This window comes from Schistocerca serialis, chromosome 3, assembly GCF_023864345.2.
Source record: "Schistocerca serialis cubense isolate TAMUIC-IGC-003099 chromosome 3, iqSchSeri2.2, whole genome shotgun sequence".
Taxonomy (NCBI): Eukaryota; Metazoa; Arthropoda; class Insecta; order Orthoptera; family Acrididae; genus Schistocerca; species Schistocerca serialis.
In genome coordinates this window covers 331,101,050-331,115,848 of record NC_064640.1, presented here as the reverse complement: position 1 = coordinate 331,115,848, position 14,799 = coordinate 331,101,050, and positions in this window count along the sequence as shown.

Sequence of the window (14,799 nt, the reverse complement as noted above, 5' to 3'; positions counted from 1 at the left end):
CTCATCAGATAGAGACGAAAATGAGGATGAGAAAGACAATTACTGATGTTATTAAGTCATCCTTCATATAGAGAAGCATGACAGTGGCATACATTAATCTGAAATGAAATAAATTCAGTGGAATGAAATAAGTGAAGTCATTCTGAATGAAATCAATCAAGATGCTAATACATGAAATGATATTAACAAAAACTGGCCAGAAAAGGTACACCTGCAATGTTATAAATGTGACATGACACAAACTTTCAGCTAGATTGCAACTCAAATTCTTGATGACATGAAGCTATTTTGACTTGGCTTCAGCCCTGAATTAGTTTTTCATTGTCATTGATATTTCCTTCTGTTGCTCAGGAATGCTACAATCGGAAGTTCTCCTATGGAGTACATTAGAAAACATTGGGGTACTTATTTGATGGACGACCCTGGTTCACCCTGTCATAAAGATATACACCAACTGAATTAAATCTACTGAAATGAAATTAATAGATGAAAAAATCTATGATAATGTAAACTTTACTTTGGTCTAAGGGAATGCTTAAACAGCCAAATGGTTAAGCATATTGTTCACGTTAAAATCTCAACCTGGGATAAGTTTTCATTTGTCATGGTATAATGATGTATTTATCTGTCTGCAAAAATATTCTGAATTAATTATGTGTTGCATATAATTCAAGGAAGATTGATTGATTGATTGAGATTTTAAAGGACTAAACAGCTAGGTCATCAGTCTCTTGTTCATGTGACAGTCCAACTGGATTTATTGACATCAGTCAGATATCTGATCAAACTGTAATAGATCTAGGAGTAGTAAAAATGGAAGCACTGATAGCAGTATTGATGCCAAGGATTGGAAATAACTTCATGAGAGATAAAAATATATGGATAAGGTGGCTCTGCAAGCCAGAGAGCAAATGTGAACCATAGGGGCCTCATCTGCAGTGAGGGTCATCTCCTGCACACCTTTGGAAAAGCTAAGACAGTATTGGAATAAATAATTCCTTCTAGCTAGGTGGAGAGGAGGTCCATAATATTGAAAATGCTAAATATATAATGGATGTTTGTGGGACTGAAACAATAAAATAAAGTGAAGGAAGTAGTCAGGTCAGTGAGGATGTAAGTGCTGTTAAGTATCCTCTATGGGCTCAGCATGTGATGGGAGATCACTCTCCCACAATTGTCTTGCCGCTGATCTGATATTGTTGAAGTGTTAACATCTTCTCTTGATGGAACTATAAAAGCCTGTTCCGTTATCCTTTTGTCACCAGTTAAGATGAAGTTCAAAGAATCCTTAAGACCGGGCCTTGTTCAGGATACTATGTGAAGAGGCATTTCTAAAAGAGTAAAATAGGGTGCTAGAGATAAATGGGCTAACAGCATCTAAAAGTAATTAAAAGAAGAGTACAAGAGGGATGAACAGTGTGGCTAATGGAGTAAATTGTCTTGAGGATGCCCCATTCCAGCTTGTGGAGTGAGTCACCACAGAGCCAAAACAATGCCCCCATCCATCCCCCGCCCCTTAAAAAAAACAACTGAGAAATAAAGCAGTTGAAACCATTATATCTAAGAATATGAATCACTTTCTTGGTGGAAACAAATAACCTCTTAACTTCTCGAACTTTGTTTGCTAACATTAGAGGCCAAAAACCCATTAGGTAACACAGGTTGTGGAGATCCAGAAGGAGATGGCATTTCACCAGATGTGAGCTATAGGGCTCTGAAACCACAACGTGGAGATGGGTCCTTAAGTAAGACAAAACTATGTGTTAATCTGATGTGACTGATGTGGAGGTGATATAGGACAGTGGATTCCTTCTGGGAGGAATGGAAGAAGGCTGCTTTGCAGGTATATTCTCCTTTATAGTGTGTAGTTCATTAAAGGGGGCAATAGCCCACCAGATGGTGTTCCATATGCAAGTAAGTAGAGTTATTATATGCACCTGTAAGTCCATGCCTGGGATTGTCACAGGTGATGGGACAAGTAATTGCTTCTAGTCAAACGGCTGCCCAGTTCATTCCCTGGGTATCCCATGACTTTGGACCCAGTGAAAGATGCCTGAGCAGGTAGTATGGCTAAGGTCAGAGAGAAGATCATGAATAGCAAATAACACAGGGTGGTAACCAGAGTAACATTGATCAATAATGGGAGGTTTGATAAATAAGTTGTTAAGCTGTATTAATGGCTATCAGCTCCACCATAAAAACACATGGTCTCGGCAACGAATTTTGACACCCACTGTATGAAAAAAGAATTTAATAAGGTGGATGATTAGGAAATTGTTGTATGGTGATTGTATAAGTGATAAAGATGTGGCATCGTAGGAACTGAAAATCTATGATCTCCACTTCCAGAAGGAGAAAGTCTGTGGGACTAGTCCAGATGATGTGAGTGGCGAGTCTTAACCCACAATGATGCATTGGGTTCAGTAACTTCAAAATTAGTGGTTGCCCTGAGCCATTAACCTGGCAACCATCGTCTACTTGGGACAAGATCAGGCCTTGGTAAATACGGAGCAGAACAGCATCATAGCACAATATGCAACCCCAAGAGGAGTGGGTGAGGTAACAAACAACATAAAACATTCATTTTTAACTGACGAATATGGGGCAACTATGTCAACATTTTATCTAATAGGAGTCCCAAAAATCAGGCCTGAACAACAATGTCTAAGTGCTAGTTATCCAAGCAGAGTTCTGGGACAAGGTGAACTGGAGCACAATGAAAATTGGTTGATCATGTTTTCACGGGAGAAAATTGGAAGCCTTGGTAAATGGCCCAAATGAAAGCTCTTTGCATGGCTCCTAGCAGCGTCCATTCAGGTGCAGTTGTGTATAAGGAAGTTAACCAAATGCTAAAATTGTCAAAATACAGTGTGGTGTTAGCCACTGGTCTAACCATGATCACTGTCCCATTGATGGCTATAAGGAAGGACATAGCATTTAGTAAGGAGCCTGAGTATCACTGTTTTCTCGGACCTGTGGAAGCTGAGTAAAGTACGAACCCTAATCCAAAATGGTGGGGTCGATATAAATTGACAAATAAGAATTGGAAGGGAGCCTCCATATCTCCAGTCATGATGGGTAAGTAAAATCTGATAATGCTAAATGGTGTAGTATGCTTAATGTAGTTCTGAAACAACTGCAGTGAGATCCTGCCATGAAAAATAAATGCAGTAGGTTTGCTGTTCCTACCCTAACCAGATGGTCAATTGTGGATCATCCCTCTCAGAAACACCACTGATAGGAGTATAAAAGACCCTTTGATTCGAGAACCCAGCATAATAATTAGACTACCATCCTTTAAAGTAGTTTGCAGAACCTGTTGGTGAAGCTAATTTGCCAATAGCTCTTCATGGACATTGATCTTTTTATTTTTTATTTTTTTTAAAGACCTGTATGATGATATGGTCCCTCCATTGTAGAAGGAAGACACCTTATAGTCAAATACAGTTGAATAACCCGAGTAGGTGAATTGAATCAGAACCTGGGGCCAATTAGATTGTGGTACTGATTGGTTTGCTTAAGGTCGTTTTAAAGTACAATTATTTCACGTTCAATGGGAAAATGTATGTGCAACCAGATGGTTTAGTAATGGGTAGCCCCCTCGCCGGTATTTTGGCAGATGTTTTATCAACGCCCTGGAAATAACGTTCTTCAATTCAGGTTCACAATTACGCCACAAAATCCGCTATTATGCACCATACGTTGACGAGATTATCATAGCTTCTGACGGTACTGATCATGAGTTACAGCTTCTCTTCAATACTTTCAATGGTGTACATGAAAAGATTTCCTTCACAAAAGAACTTCAGAATGAAAAAGGTGAACTTAACTTCCTCGATTTAACAATTTCTATACAGAACAGTTCCTTCAATTTCAATATCTTCCGTAAGGAAACGTATTCAGATAATGTCATCCCTGCTGACTTAATTCATCCAAAAGCTCATAAACTGGCGTTTTTTCATTCTGCCATTCACCGTATGGTAACTACTCCTTTATCACCTGCCGATCAACAAAAAGAATTGAATATCATCAAAGCGATTGCAGCTAATAATGGGTACAATCAGAATATGATTGGTTACTTGTTCAGTAAGAAAACTTCCCAAAACTGTTCAACTTTGAGCAACAACCTGATAGCAAAGGAGCTAAAAAAATTATTTCCATTCCTTTCTTGGGTAATATATCGTATAGGATAAAACGTCTTCTAAGGAAAAAATATAACTGTAACGTCTTCTTCTCTACTGATAACAGTTTAAAAAGAAATCTTGTACATTCAGTAGAGATTGCCAGCGATTGGTTTTCCAATTCAGGTGTTTACAAACTAACCTGTAATAACTGACCTTCATATTATATTGGTCAAACAGGGGAAGATGTGAAAACAAGATATAAAGAACACCTATTAGGTAAGAAAGGAGCGAATATACACAGCTCTACTTTTGCTGAACACCTCTTGATAGCCGGTCATACGCCTAAACACTTAGAAGACACTCTTATCCTACACAGGGAAGTCAAAGGGCGTAGATTAGATCTGTGGGAGGAGTTACAAATTTTCTAACATCTAGAGCTCAAGGACGGTGATATACTGAACGACCAGCTGAACCTTGCTTGTAGACAATTTTTCGAAGGCTTTAAACCTGTACTGTTTATGGTATCACATTAATGCTGGTAACCTTAGTGGTCTATTGCCTCAGGAAGCTATGCTGCACCTTCAGTGCTTTAAGCTCACTACCTTTATGTAATGTGGTTTTCTCACGGTGTATGGTTGCCACTACACCGGCCCTTATGTGATTTTGTCTGGCTCTAAAACGTTGGTTCCCTGCGAATGTGTATTAACTGGATTGTGTACCAGGGTTCGTAATTCTGTCTTAAGAGCCATTATTGTCAATTTTAAAATTCTGACATATATACCGTTTGTGGACTTCACTAATATAGTAATGTAATTTTTATATTTTGGCTGTATATGCCACTGTGCGTAATTCTCTCGGCGTAAGCGCCACCTGCCTTTTTGATGTAAAACTACATTAATTGTACCAATGCTCCCATACTGTTATAACGGGAGTGTTAAACGCCTTCCTTCTTTTTATTGTTTCTTTATCTAAGGACGTTATTAATACTGATAATTTACACGTTGCCTTTGTACGCCAATTGGCATATGGTTCGCACCATGAGCGCCACCTGCCCTGGTCGCAGAGTAACTACGCTCGCCGATTAGACTCAGTCGGTTGTGAGCTCTGCAAGATCAATGTACTAATTTATATTTACGTGACAAACTCTAATTCTAGGATTATATTTCAATTTTGACATATGGATCTATGCCGACATTTGTAAAAACGGCAGTGGTACATTAGTCCTTACTAATGTAAAATTGTAAGTACCAGTCGTCGTTCTCATATTTCTGTAATCCAAGAGCTCTCTAATTTGTGTTAAAATCTATTCTTGATTTAAGTTTTATACTTTTCTAATGTAAGCTATGATGTTCATTGTCCATCGGCCACCTTCTGAAGAGGACCAATTTATATTTGTCGAAACCTAGGTAAAGAATTCTTTATCCATTGCAACTGGTCAGCTGTTTATAATTTTATTACGTGGAAGCATTGCTGTTGTGCAGCTATGTTTAAAATACTGATATTCCTTTTTATTGAATTTAATTATCTAGTGCCATTTTGCATAGATCTGCTTCAAAGCAATGAAGGCAGTGTGTGAAATATGTCACCTAAGATGTAGCAGGGCCCTTGATGATTCCGAATACGTTCGTGCAATGACTTTTGTCTTGCATAGCACTGGTCACTATTGGAGGGGGTCAATACAAAGGGACAGCACTTCTAGCAGCATGGATGATCACACCAGATACGTTTCTCATAACCTTGTTGATACAACCTGTCAGGTGGGTTGAAAGTTATAGCAGAGGTGCAATTGCCAGTTTTCCCTAAAAAGAGGCCAACATGGCAAGGGTCCATCAGGTAGTAAATTGGGTAGTTAGTTAGTAGTGGCAAAGAAGTGATGCGATCATCATAAAGTGGCACTTATCACTGGTTCATCAAGTAGTGATCATTGTAGCAAAGCCAGTAGACTGGGGAAAGAGACCGCCGGGCGGGCAACCAAAAATGTGCACTGGGCACAAAAGGAAATTAGAGTTGTATACAGACATAGAGACACACTGATATTGCTTGCAGTGTGGTAAAGAGGGGAATCCACTCTTTGACAACTCCTGTGTAAACCAATGTACAAACCCCTCCAATACCTTCTCAGGGCCAGTATGATTCTGACACAGGGCATGGTAACATGGAAGGTTTGGAGAATAATCATCAGTGACGTGTGGTTTAAGGGAAACAATACATACTGAGCGATTCCCTTAGCTGTAGTAGTTCTAGTAGCTGACAGTAACATCCATTGCAGCTCCATTGCATTATCATGTTCAGAGTAGCCTAGTTAGGCATGATGGGGCCAAGGAGAATGGTCATTCTCCAGGATCACTGTCTGTCACCTGTGTGGGTGGAGCAACATCTACAAACATGGGTTCTGGGCCTGCTGGCGGTGGAAGATCTGATGCCTCAAGTGTAACCAGAGTTCTTCTTTTTCTCCTTAACTACATTAGGGTGATGGGTCTCTTGTAGAGGATTATATTCTGTGGGCATAGGAAATGAACAGGAGCAGAAAAAACTGGAACCTGTGGTCTGTGACTGCAATAGCCAACGGTTCTCGTTATGTCTTTTCTGGGAAGAGCTTACATGGCAAAAGAGGATGCAATTTCTCTGGCTGGTTCTAGTGAGTCAATTACAACAAAAATGGTGCTGCAAGAACCACAATATCTATCTCCCCAATGGTCTCATTTACGGTTTTGAGAATCAATAATCAACTTTGAGAGAATTAATGGATTAAGTACTCGGGGAAATGCTGATGGCCTGGCTATATACCAACAAAATTTGATACTATTGGGATGGGATGTAAGTAGTCACCCTTCCTTGGGCTTCAAAAAAAGGGAGGGGGGTTCATGGAGACTAAGTTCCTGGATTTTACATTCATTAATTAAGGTGACACATTTATGTCTGGGATTGAGTATTGTGATCATCTCCACAATTGGCACAGACTGGAGGTTGCAACCACGGTGAATTTTCATGAAGTGGTCATCTACAATCTCCACTAATAGGACTATTCATTTAATAGGAAGACTAGAATCCCCACCAGAGGACATCAACTTAAGTGGCCATTAGGAGCCACAACAGCTATGAAGTGCTGTCATCACATGGGGAGATGACCACCATCTAGCAACATAGGTACAGTAGAAAACAGCAGACTGTGCAGCCAGTATATAGGCGGATGCCCAGCACACAGTTGGTCATGCTTAATTTTGTCGGATCTATGTTTGCTGTACTAGGACTGCATGATAAATACCTTGCTTGTCATGCAGTTACTCTCTCTGGACACATCTTGGATTTGTCTCTCTGCTGCTCTTGGCCTTGTTGTTATCAAGCTTCAGGTAGTGCCTTCTTGTAATCAAGGTTGTTTGTCCTTGTCTTGATTGCTTGTTTTTTCTGCAGTCTGTCTGTCACATTTTGTTTACCTGTTATTAGTTTGGGTTACTCTTCTGCAAGTGGCTCTCCTGCCTGATGGCTCTCTATGTTTCACCATTTCTTTCAGAGCTCTAATGTCTGCACTGTCACCTGGCTACCCACAGATATAGCATTGGTGACAAAGAAACAGGAAGTTATTTGGTAGCATGGATATGAAGTTGGCTTGTCTGCTGGAGCATCAATAGACATAAGTGCAGTAGCAGCAGCTCCAGCTAGACTTGTTACAAAAATCACTTTAGTATCAGGTGCACAAACTCAGAGCACATGAGACCCAGTTGTGCCAGGCCTCAGCACCTCTCACTAGTGGCACCCATATCTCCCCCATAATCTCCATCTTTTATTTTCACTAAGGAGGACTGGAACACATACTTGTATCATCTCAAACAGTATGCCAGAGCATTTCAAGTCACAATTGGTTTCTTCACAGCCATAATTTTTTCTTTTTACCTTATGGTTCACCAGAAAAGGTCTTTTCGTTCCAAAAGTTGGCTACTCTGTTAGACTCTGTCACACTCTCCTTTTGGGAGATACACATTCTGTTGAGTAATGACTAGGCTGAGAGACACCATGTTGTTGCCTCCAGGTTCAAGTTCCATCAATACCATAAACAGCTGGGACAATCATACCACTCTTCATTACTGACTTGCAAGGTGTCAGCTGCAAATGTGATTTACATCACAAGAATGAAGGCTGCAAGGCTTTGTTTCTAGCTCCATATCTCTTCGGTTCATGTATAATTGTATCAGATTGTATTGTGTGCTACATAGGGTTATGCTATATTGCATTAGTTAAGTTTAGTTGTTTTTCTTCATGAATTATTATACATCTCAGCAAGAATGAGTTCAAAGAGGTGCAAGTGCTCCTTCAACACACAACTGCAAAAATAATATCTATTCATAAGCATCAACAGCACTTCAAACTGGAGGAAAAGTGTGATGCCACACACGTGCTTGTAGTCTCTCATTAAACTACGGTGGACATGGATACAGACAGTGCCACTTAAAAAACTGATGAACATAAAGCAGCAGTCTTGCATCAGCGTCTAGAGCAACATGAAAGTTATTCTTTAAATATGACAAACTTTGTGGTCAGCAGGAGAGGTTAGTTGTAACTAAGGGAGCATTCGCATATCATACTTTCCAGGACAGTCATAGCTTCATAACTGCACACCGTACATCGAAGCGTCTTCAAGCATCATTAGAGTGTAAATTTGCATGTGCAAGTACAGAAACATAGCCCACAATTCTGAATGCATTAGCTGCTCATATTTTAACTGTGTTGTGATTTGCAAAAGGTGATATTAATTTCTACTTGTGTCTGATGCATCTAACTGCAAAGAGATTAAGGTTTTTATCTGTCCTTGTTAGATATTTTGCTTCCAGACATGGTGTAAAAATAAGCATGTCACAACTGAAATCATTGCCTGGAGAAACATCTACTACTGTAAGTGACTATTTAACATGCTGCCTCAGAGAAAGTGGTGTAGAAGAAAAATTTGTTGTGTTGTGTGCTCATAATAATAACTGCAGGTTTGAAGGTGCTGAACAATGCTTTTACCAACCTCCAATCGAAGCTTAGCCATGGACTGATACGGGTTTGGTGTGCTGCTTATACATGGCACAATACAGTTCAAACAGCTACTGACATTTATTCTATAGATACAGAAATGGTAGTTTGCAAAATAATTGGATACTTCAAATTATAAAGTATGAGAGTTAAAAGTCTGAAAGACCATTGTAGCTTTTTCGAAACACATTTTCAATGATTCTGGGTTGTTGTATCACACAATGGTTAGCACTATTGCTTGCGGTTGAAAGAGTTAGCAAAATTTTTAGATTACTAAACTCACACTCCAGAAAATGTCTATTGCTCCTTCAAACCTTCTGTCAGAACACTTTTTCTGGAGTATTTTGTATTTTTTTCAGAGCTACGCTTCATCACTTCATGAAGCAGTGAAAAACACAGAAGAACAGTAATTGAATTTCAATTAACTGATTGTGTTAGTAAGTTGAGACCTTGGAGTAGAAACCTGAAGATCAGTTTCTTCTCCTAAATGTCAAAACAATTCTAGAAAACGTTGGAACAATGAACATCTGCTGCCAGTAGAGGTAAATCGTTTAATATGTTTGGCTGTACAATTTTCCTACGAAAATGCTCATCCTATAGACAAAAGTAGACTCAAAATAGTTTCAAGTACTTAAAATCCTACAGCTGGGCTACCTTTCATAAGATATCCTTATGTGTTAGTATATGGAATCCGCCAATTCCACCCCACTTGATCCAGCAGCAGGTGCTACCGGCACATTTCTTCTACTAGTGCCAATTTTTTTTCTCCCCCCTAAACAACGACTTTCCAAACCAGTATATTTTATTAAATTTAACTGAATCTAATGACTGAAAAAAGCGGAAATGAATTATATATTTTAATCCATTAAAATTGCTATGAAATACAATGTATTGAAAATTTAAAACTTACAAAATTAAAACACTACAAATTAAAAAATTTCTTGATTAAAATTTAATTTTTTAAAAATTGAAAAATTAAAAACCTTTTTCCTTACAAATGGATATATGAATTTTAAGACACCTTTATTTGCCTTACTTATATTTCTTAGAAGTACTTTCATCTTAAATGAAATTAGAGATATCGTAAAATAGAAAATTTCAAGGGATATTATAAATGAAATAAAAAATTTCCATTTACTTTATAGTTAAAAACTTAATCTTCATATATATATATATGAAGTATATATATATATATACATATATATGAAGTATATATATATATATATATATATATATATATATATATATATATATATATATATATATATATATATATAAGAGGACATAAGAAATTGGAAAAGATTATCTTTGTATAAAATTGAAAACAGTGATGAAGTTTTTTAAAATGAAGATAAGCTATTGAAACCAATATTTCCATTTTCTATTGACATTTGATAATCAACCAGATAGAATAACAGTTCATGAATATTTAGTGGAAAAAGCATTTAGAAAAAGATTGAAAACTATAAATTTCAGAAGTAGTATACACTTGACTGAAAAGTAGTTAAACAAAATCTTAAATTATCTAATGGATTAATAATTAATTTAAATGTACTTTGTGAGTACATAAAGGAGACGATTAATGCATAATGAAATATGGATACAAAACTAAAAATTACATGATTCTTTAAGAAAAGATATAATTAAAAAATTTGTAAAGGTAGAAATGATATTATAGTAAAAATCTGTAATTTTTGAACATGAGGATCAGGATGGACATTAAATCGAATTATTGGATTACAATTAGCAATTAATAGATATCTTCCCTTAACAGGTTCATCTAATGTCAAATTACCAGAAAAAATAAAAGAAAAAATACTTGCATTAATCTAAAAATTAATGACCTGAAACGTTTTCTGTTGTCTATAGCTTGAACATTAAATTCAGTAGATAGACCAAAATGGAAAAATTCAGATATAACAAGTAATTGTAAACAATTAGTTAAATATTGTGAAGAAAAATCTGATTTTTGATTTCCTGTTGCAAATATCTATATTCCAAGAACTGAGACCAAAGTTAATTATTAATCAAAAAAGGACAATAAACTTTATGGTATTCTAAAAATTGTGACAACAATTAATACATCTATACTGTACATTCTTTTCATGGGGAATATCAGGTATATCCATTAAAAACAACAAATTCTAAGAAAGAAACACATAATCGTTTATTGTGTTTTACAAACGAAAATCATTCATACAACTGCTGGCTAGAAGATTAATCTGTATTTGTTATTAGTCAGATTATTGCAAATATATACCAAAAATCTATTTATGGTTTTTGTTTATTACATTTTAATAATAAAAAATTTTAAATGGTCATTCAAATATTATTTAATTAATTAGCCAAAATAAGTAGAACTTCCAGAGAAAAGCGAATATATAACATTTCTATTAAAAATGGATAGTTCTCAGCATAATCCAGAAAACTCTTTTACTACAAAATACCAAAAATATCAATAAATAGTTTTTGTTATTATATAGAGCCTATAAGAGGACAGCACTAAACTCCAGTTATATACAGACGAATTAATCCAAAATTATACAATATATGGGGACAAAAAGTTGAAGAATTGGAGATATTTATGGTGAAGAAGAATAAATGGTATATTTAGCTCCTGAAGAGCAAATAGGGCATAATAAATATGAATTTTTGTAGTTTATGTACAATTTATTATACAAAAGATATAAAGTTGGGCAACACGATAATTTAACGGAAAAACTACAGATCCATTATGTAAAAATTGTTTTTTATAATTACAACATCCTAACTGTGTACCAATTTATTTATATAATTAATCCGGATATGTTTCTCATTTATTTGCAAAAAGCTTGATTATGAACAAACAGAAATAAAATTACTACCAAATATTTAAAACAGATATTTTAGTTTTGGTAAGAAAAAAATATAAAATTTGGAAACACATTTTCAATGATTGTGGGTTAATCTATCCCATGATGGTTAGCACTGTCTTGCTGTTGAAAGAGTTATCAAAATTTTTAAACTACGAAAATCACACTCCGTGAAATGTCTATTGCTCCTTCAAACCTTCTGTCAGAACACCTTTTCTGGAGTATTTTGTATTTTTTTTCAGAATTATCCTTCAACATTTCATGAAGCTTTGAAAAACACTAAAGGACAGTATCTCAATTTCAATTAACTTTAGTAAGTTGAAAGCTACCTTGGAGTACAAATCTTAAGACCAGTTTCTTCTCCTAAATATCAAAACAATTCTAGAAAACGTGGGAACAATGAACATCTGCTGACAGTAATTTAAAGATATTCGAATGAAAAATTATTAGGAATTTTTTCTGGTGGATTTAGTAATATTAGTAATAAGAAAATTCGTTTCCTCATGATTACATAGATAGTTGGGAAAATTTGAATAAAAAGAACTAAAGCAATGGAAGATTATATTAATAAATTGAGTATCATATTTGCAAATAAGATTGTAAACAAGTAAATTAATTGGGGAATTATTGAAAAATAATTAACTTGAATATCATGATTAATGTTTAAAATCACATGTTTTATTATTAGCAAATGTTTTTTAAATTCAAGAAAACTTGTATAAAAGTTCATGAATTATATCCTTCTTGGTGTTATACAGCACCAGAATTATCTTTGGGCGATATGTTAAAAATGGTTGAGCAGACACTGGAAATATTAGATGATTATCTATGATTTCAATTGTTGAAGAAGGAATTAGAGAGGAAGTCCTTGATAGTGTAAAAGATATGGGAAAGCTAATAATAATTATATGAAACATTTCGATTCTGAAAAAGAGCATATTTACTTAATGTTTTTGGATATTAGTAATGAATATGGAAAATCAATCTCTTGAGATTTACGTTTTAATGTTTAAAATGGGATGTTTAAAATGGGATGAACAGAAAAACATTGAATTTAAAAAAATCAAGCGAATTTGAAAATTTCTAAATTTGAATTCATTTTTGAAGTAAACTTAGAATTTACATGAATTTCATAACAATTTACTATTAATTCAACAAATGAAATTCTTCCAGAAATTAATGAAATAAAATTATTAACTACATTACACAATAACTACAATTACATTGTTCATTACAGAAATCTGAAATGCTATATGTCTCTAGGAAGAAATTAACAAAAATATATAAACTATTCAAATTTGAATATGTCTCTGGTTAAAAAATACGTAGATTTAAATACAGAAATAAGAATAAAACGAAAAAAATAATTTCGAATAAGATTTCTGTAAACTGATGAATAATTTAGTAATGGGAAAACGATCGAAAACATGAGAGACAGAGTAAATCTAAGATTAGTCTGAGGTTCAGACATATATTATAAATCAGTTCAAAACCAGATTGCAAATATAAAAGAATATATAGTGAAAATTAAGTTCGTACATTGTGAATAAAGCTTTAATAAACATTTTTGTATTGGATTGTCTATACTATACATATCGGAATAGGTAATAAATAACTTTCACTACATTAGTTGTAAGGTGTCAGGCAAATCCAACACCTTCCATGAAAACCCTGACATGATAAGCAAATCCAGTAGTATGTCACATAGCTCCAAATAAATCGTGACATTAAATTAACCAAAGTAATACGAGTAATGAGTGAGCAAATGGAATACTACAGACTAACACAAGAATGCCTAAATTCATGTCATACCTTCCCACTGTGAGACAGATGCAGTTCTGAGGGGGGAAACAAGAACAGAAGCTGAGAGCAGAACTGTGTAAAGTTAGAAGGCCCTATGATAAGGCACAGACACCCACGTCGTCAGCTAACCGTTAGGACCACCCCCCAGCCCATGTTAGAAGCTAGAGCTCACCAGAAGAACAGTATAGATCTTACGATAACACAAAAAGGGCCACCCCACCGCATGGTTCAGCGTGAGACTTTTTCGCGTCTCAGTTACGTCAGGACCACCCCGCAGCCCATCTTAAAAGCTAGAGCCCTCCAGAAGAACAGTATAGATCTTACAATAATATTAAAAAGACCACACCAGCTGCAGGTTTTAGCGTGAGACTTTTTCGCGTCTGTTACGTTGCAAAGATGAAAAACATTGCCCCACCACGAAAAGTATAAAGTTTCTCATTGGATAGACAGAATTTTTGTAGGCAGAGCTTAAGGTTAACATTGAGACCCTGATTGGTCAGATGAAAACACAGCCAGGTAGTTTTTTTAAACCAACTATGGTATATTGTAGTAAGGAGAGAGTGGCTTCTGAGACGGCGAGGTGAGCAGAGCTGTGCTGCCCGCCACCCCCTGACGAACACCGACAAGGTAATGAACACACGTGATGCCGCATAACAGCGCATAAAGCTTCACTCAGAACTGCAGAAGTCTCATCTGTTATACCCTCTTTTTGCGTAATACTAATGTCGATTGTCAATTAAAGCTCATGGTGTTCACATTTGCCTCTTAAAGTAAAAATCTGAAATGCGATGATTTTTCTGTTATATAGTAATTGACAAGCCACATCAGCCACTGTAATTTACGACAAGTTAGATAAGTAATTAAAGATAATTGAGGGTCACTGTAGACCATTTTGATAGGTTTCTCTCTTGTGAAACATAATTTAAACCTAGATTATAGATTTGATATGGCATAGGCCATCCTTCAATCCATTGTAGAACTTGGAAACCCACTCAGGGAATATTCGTTCA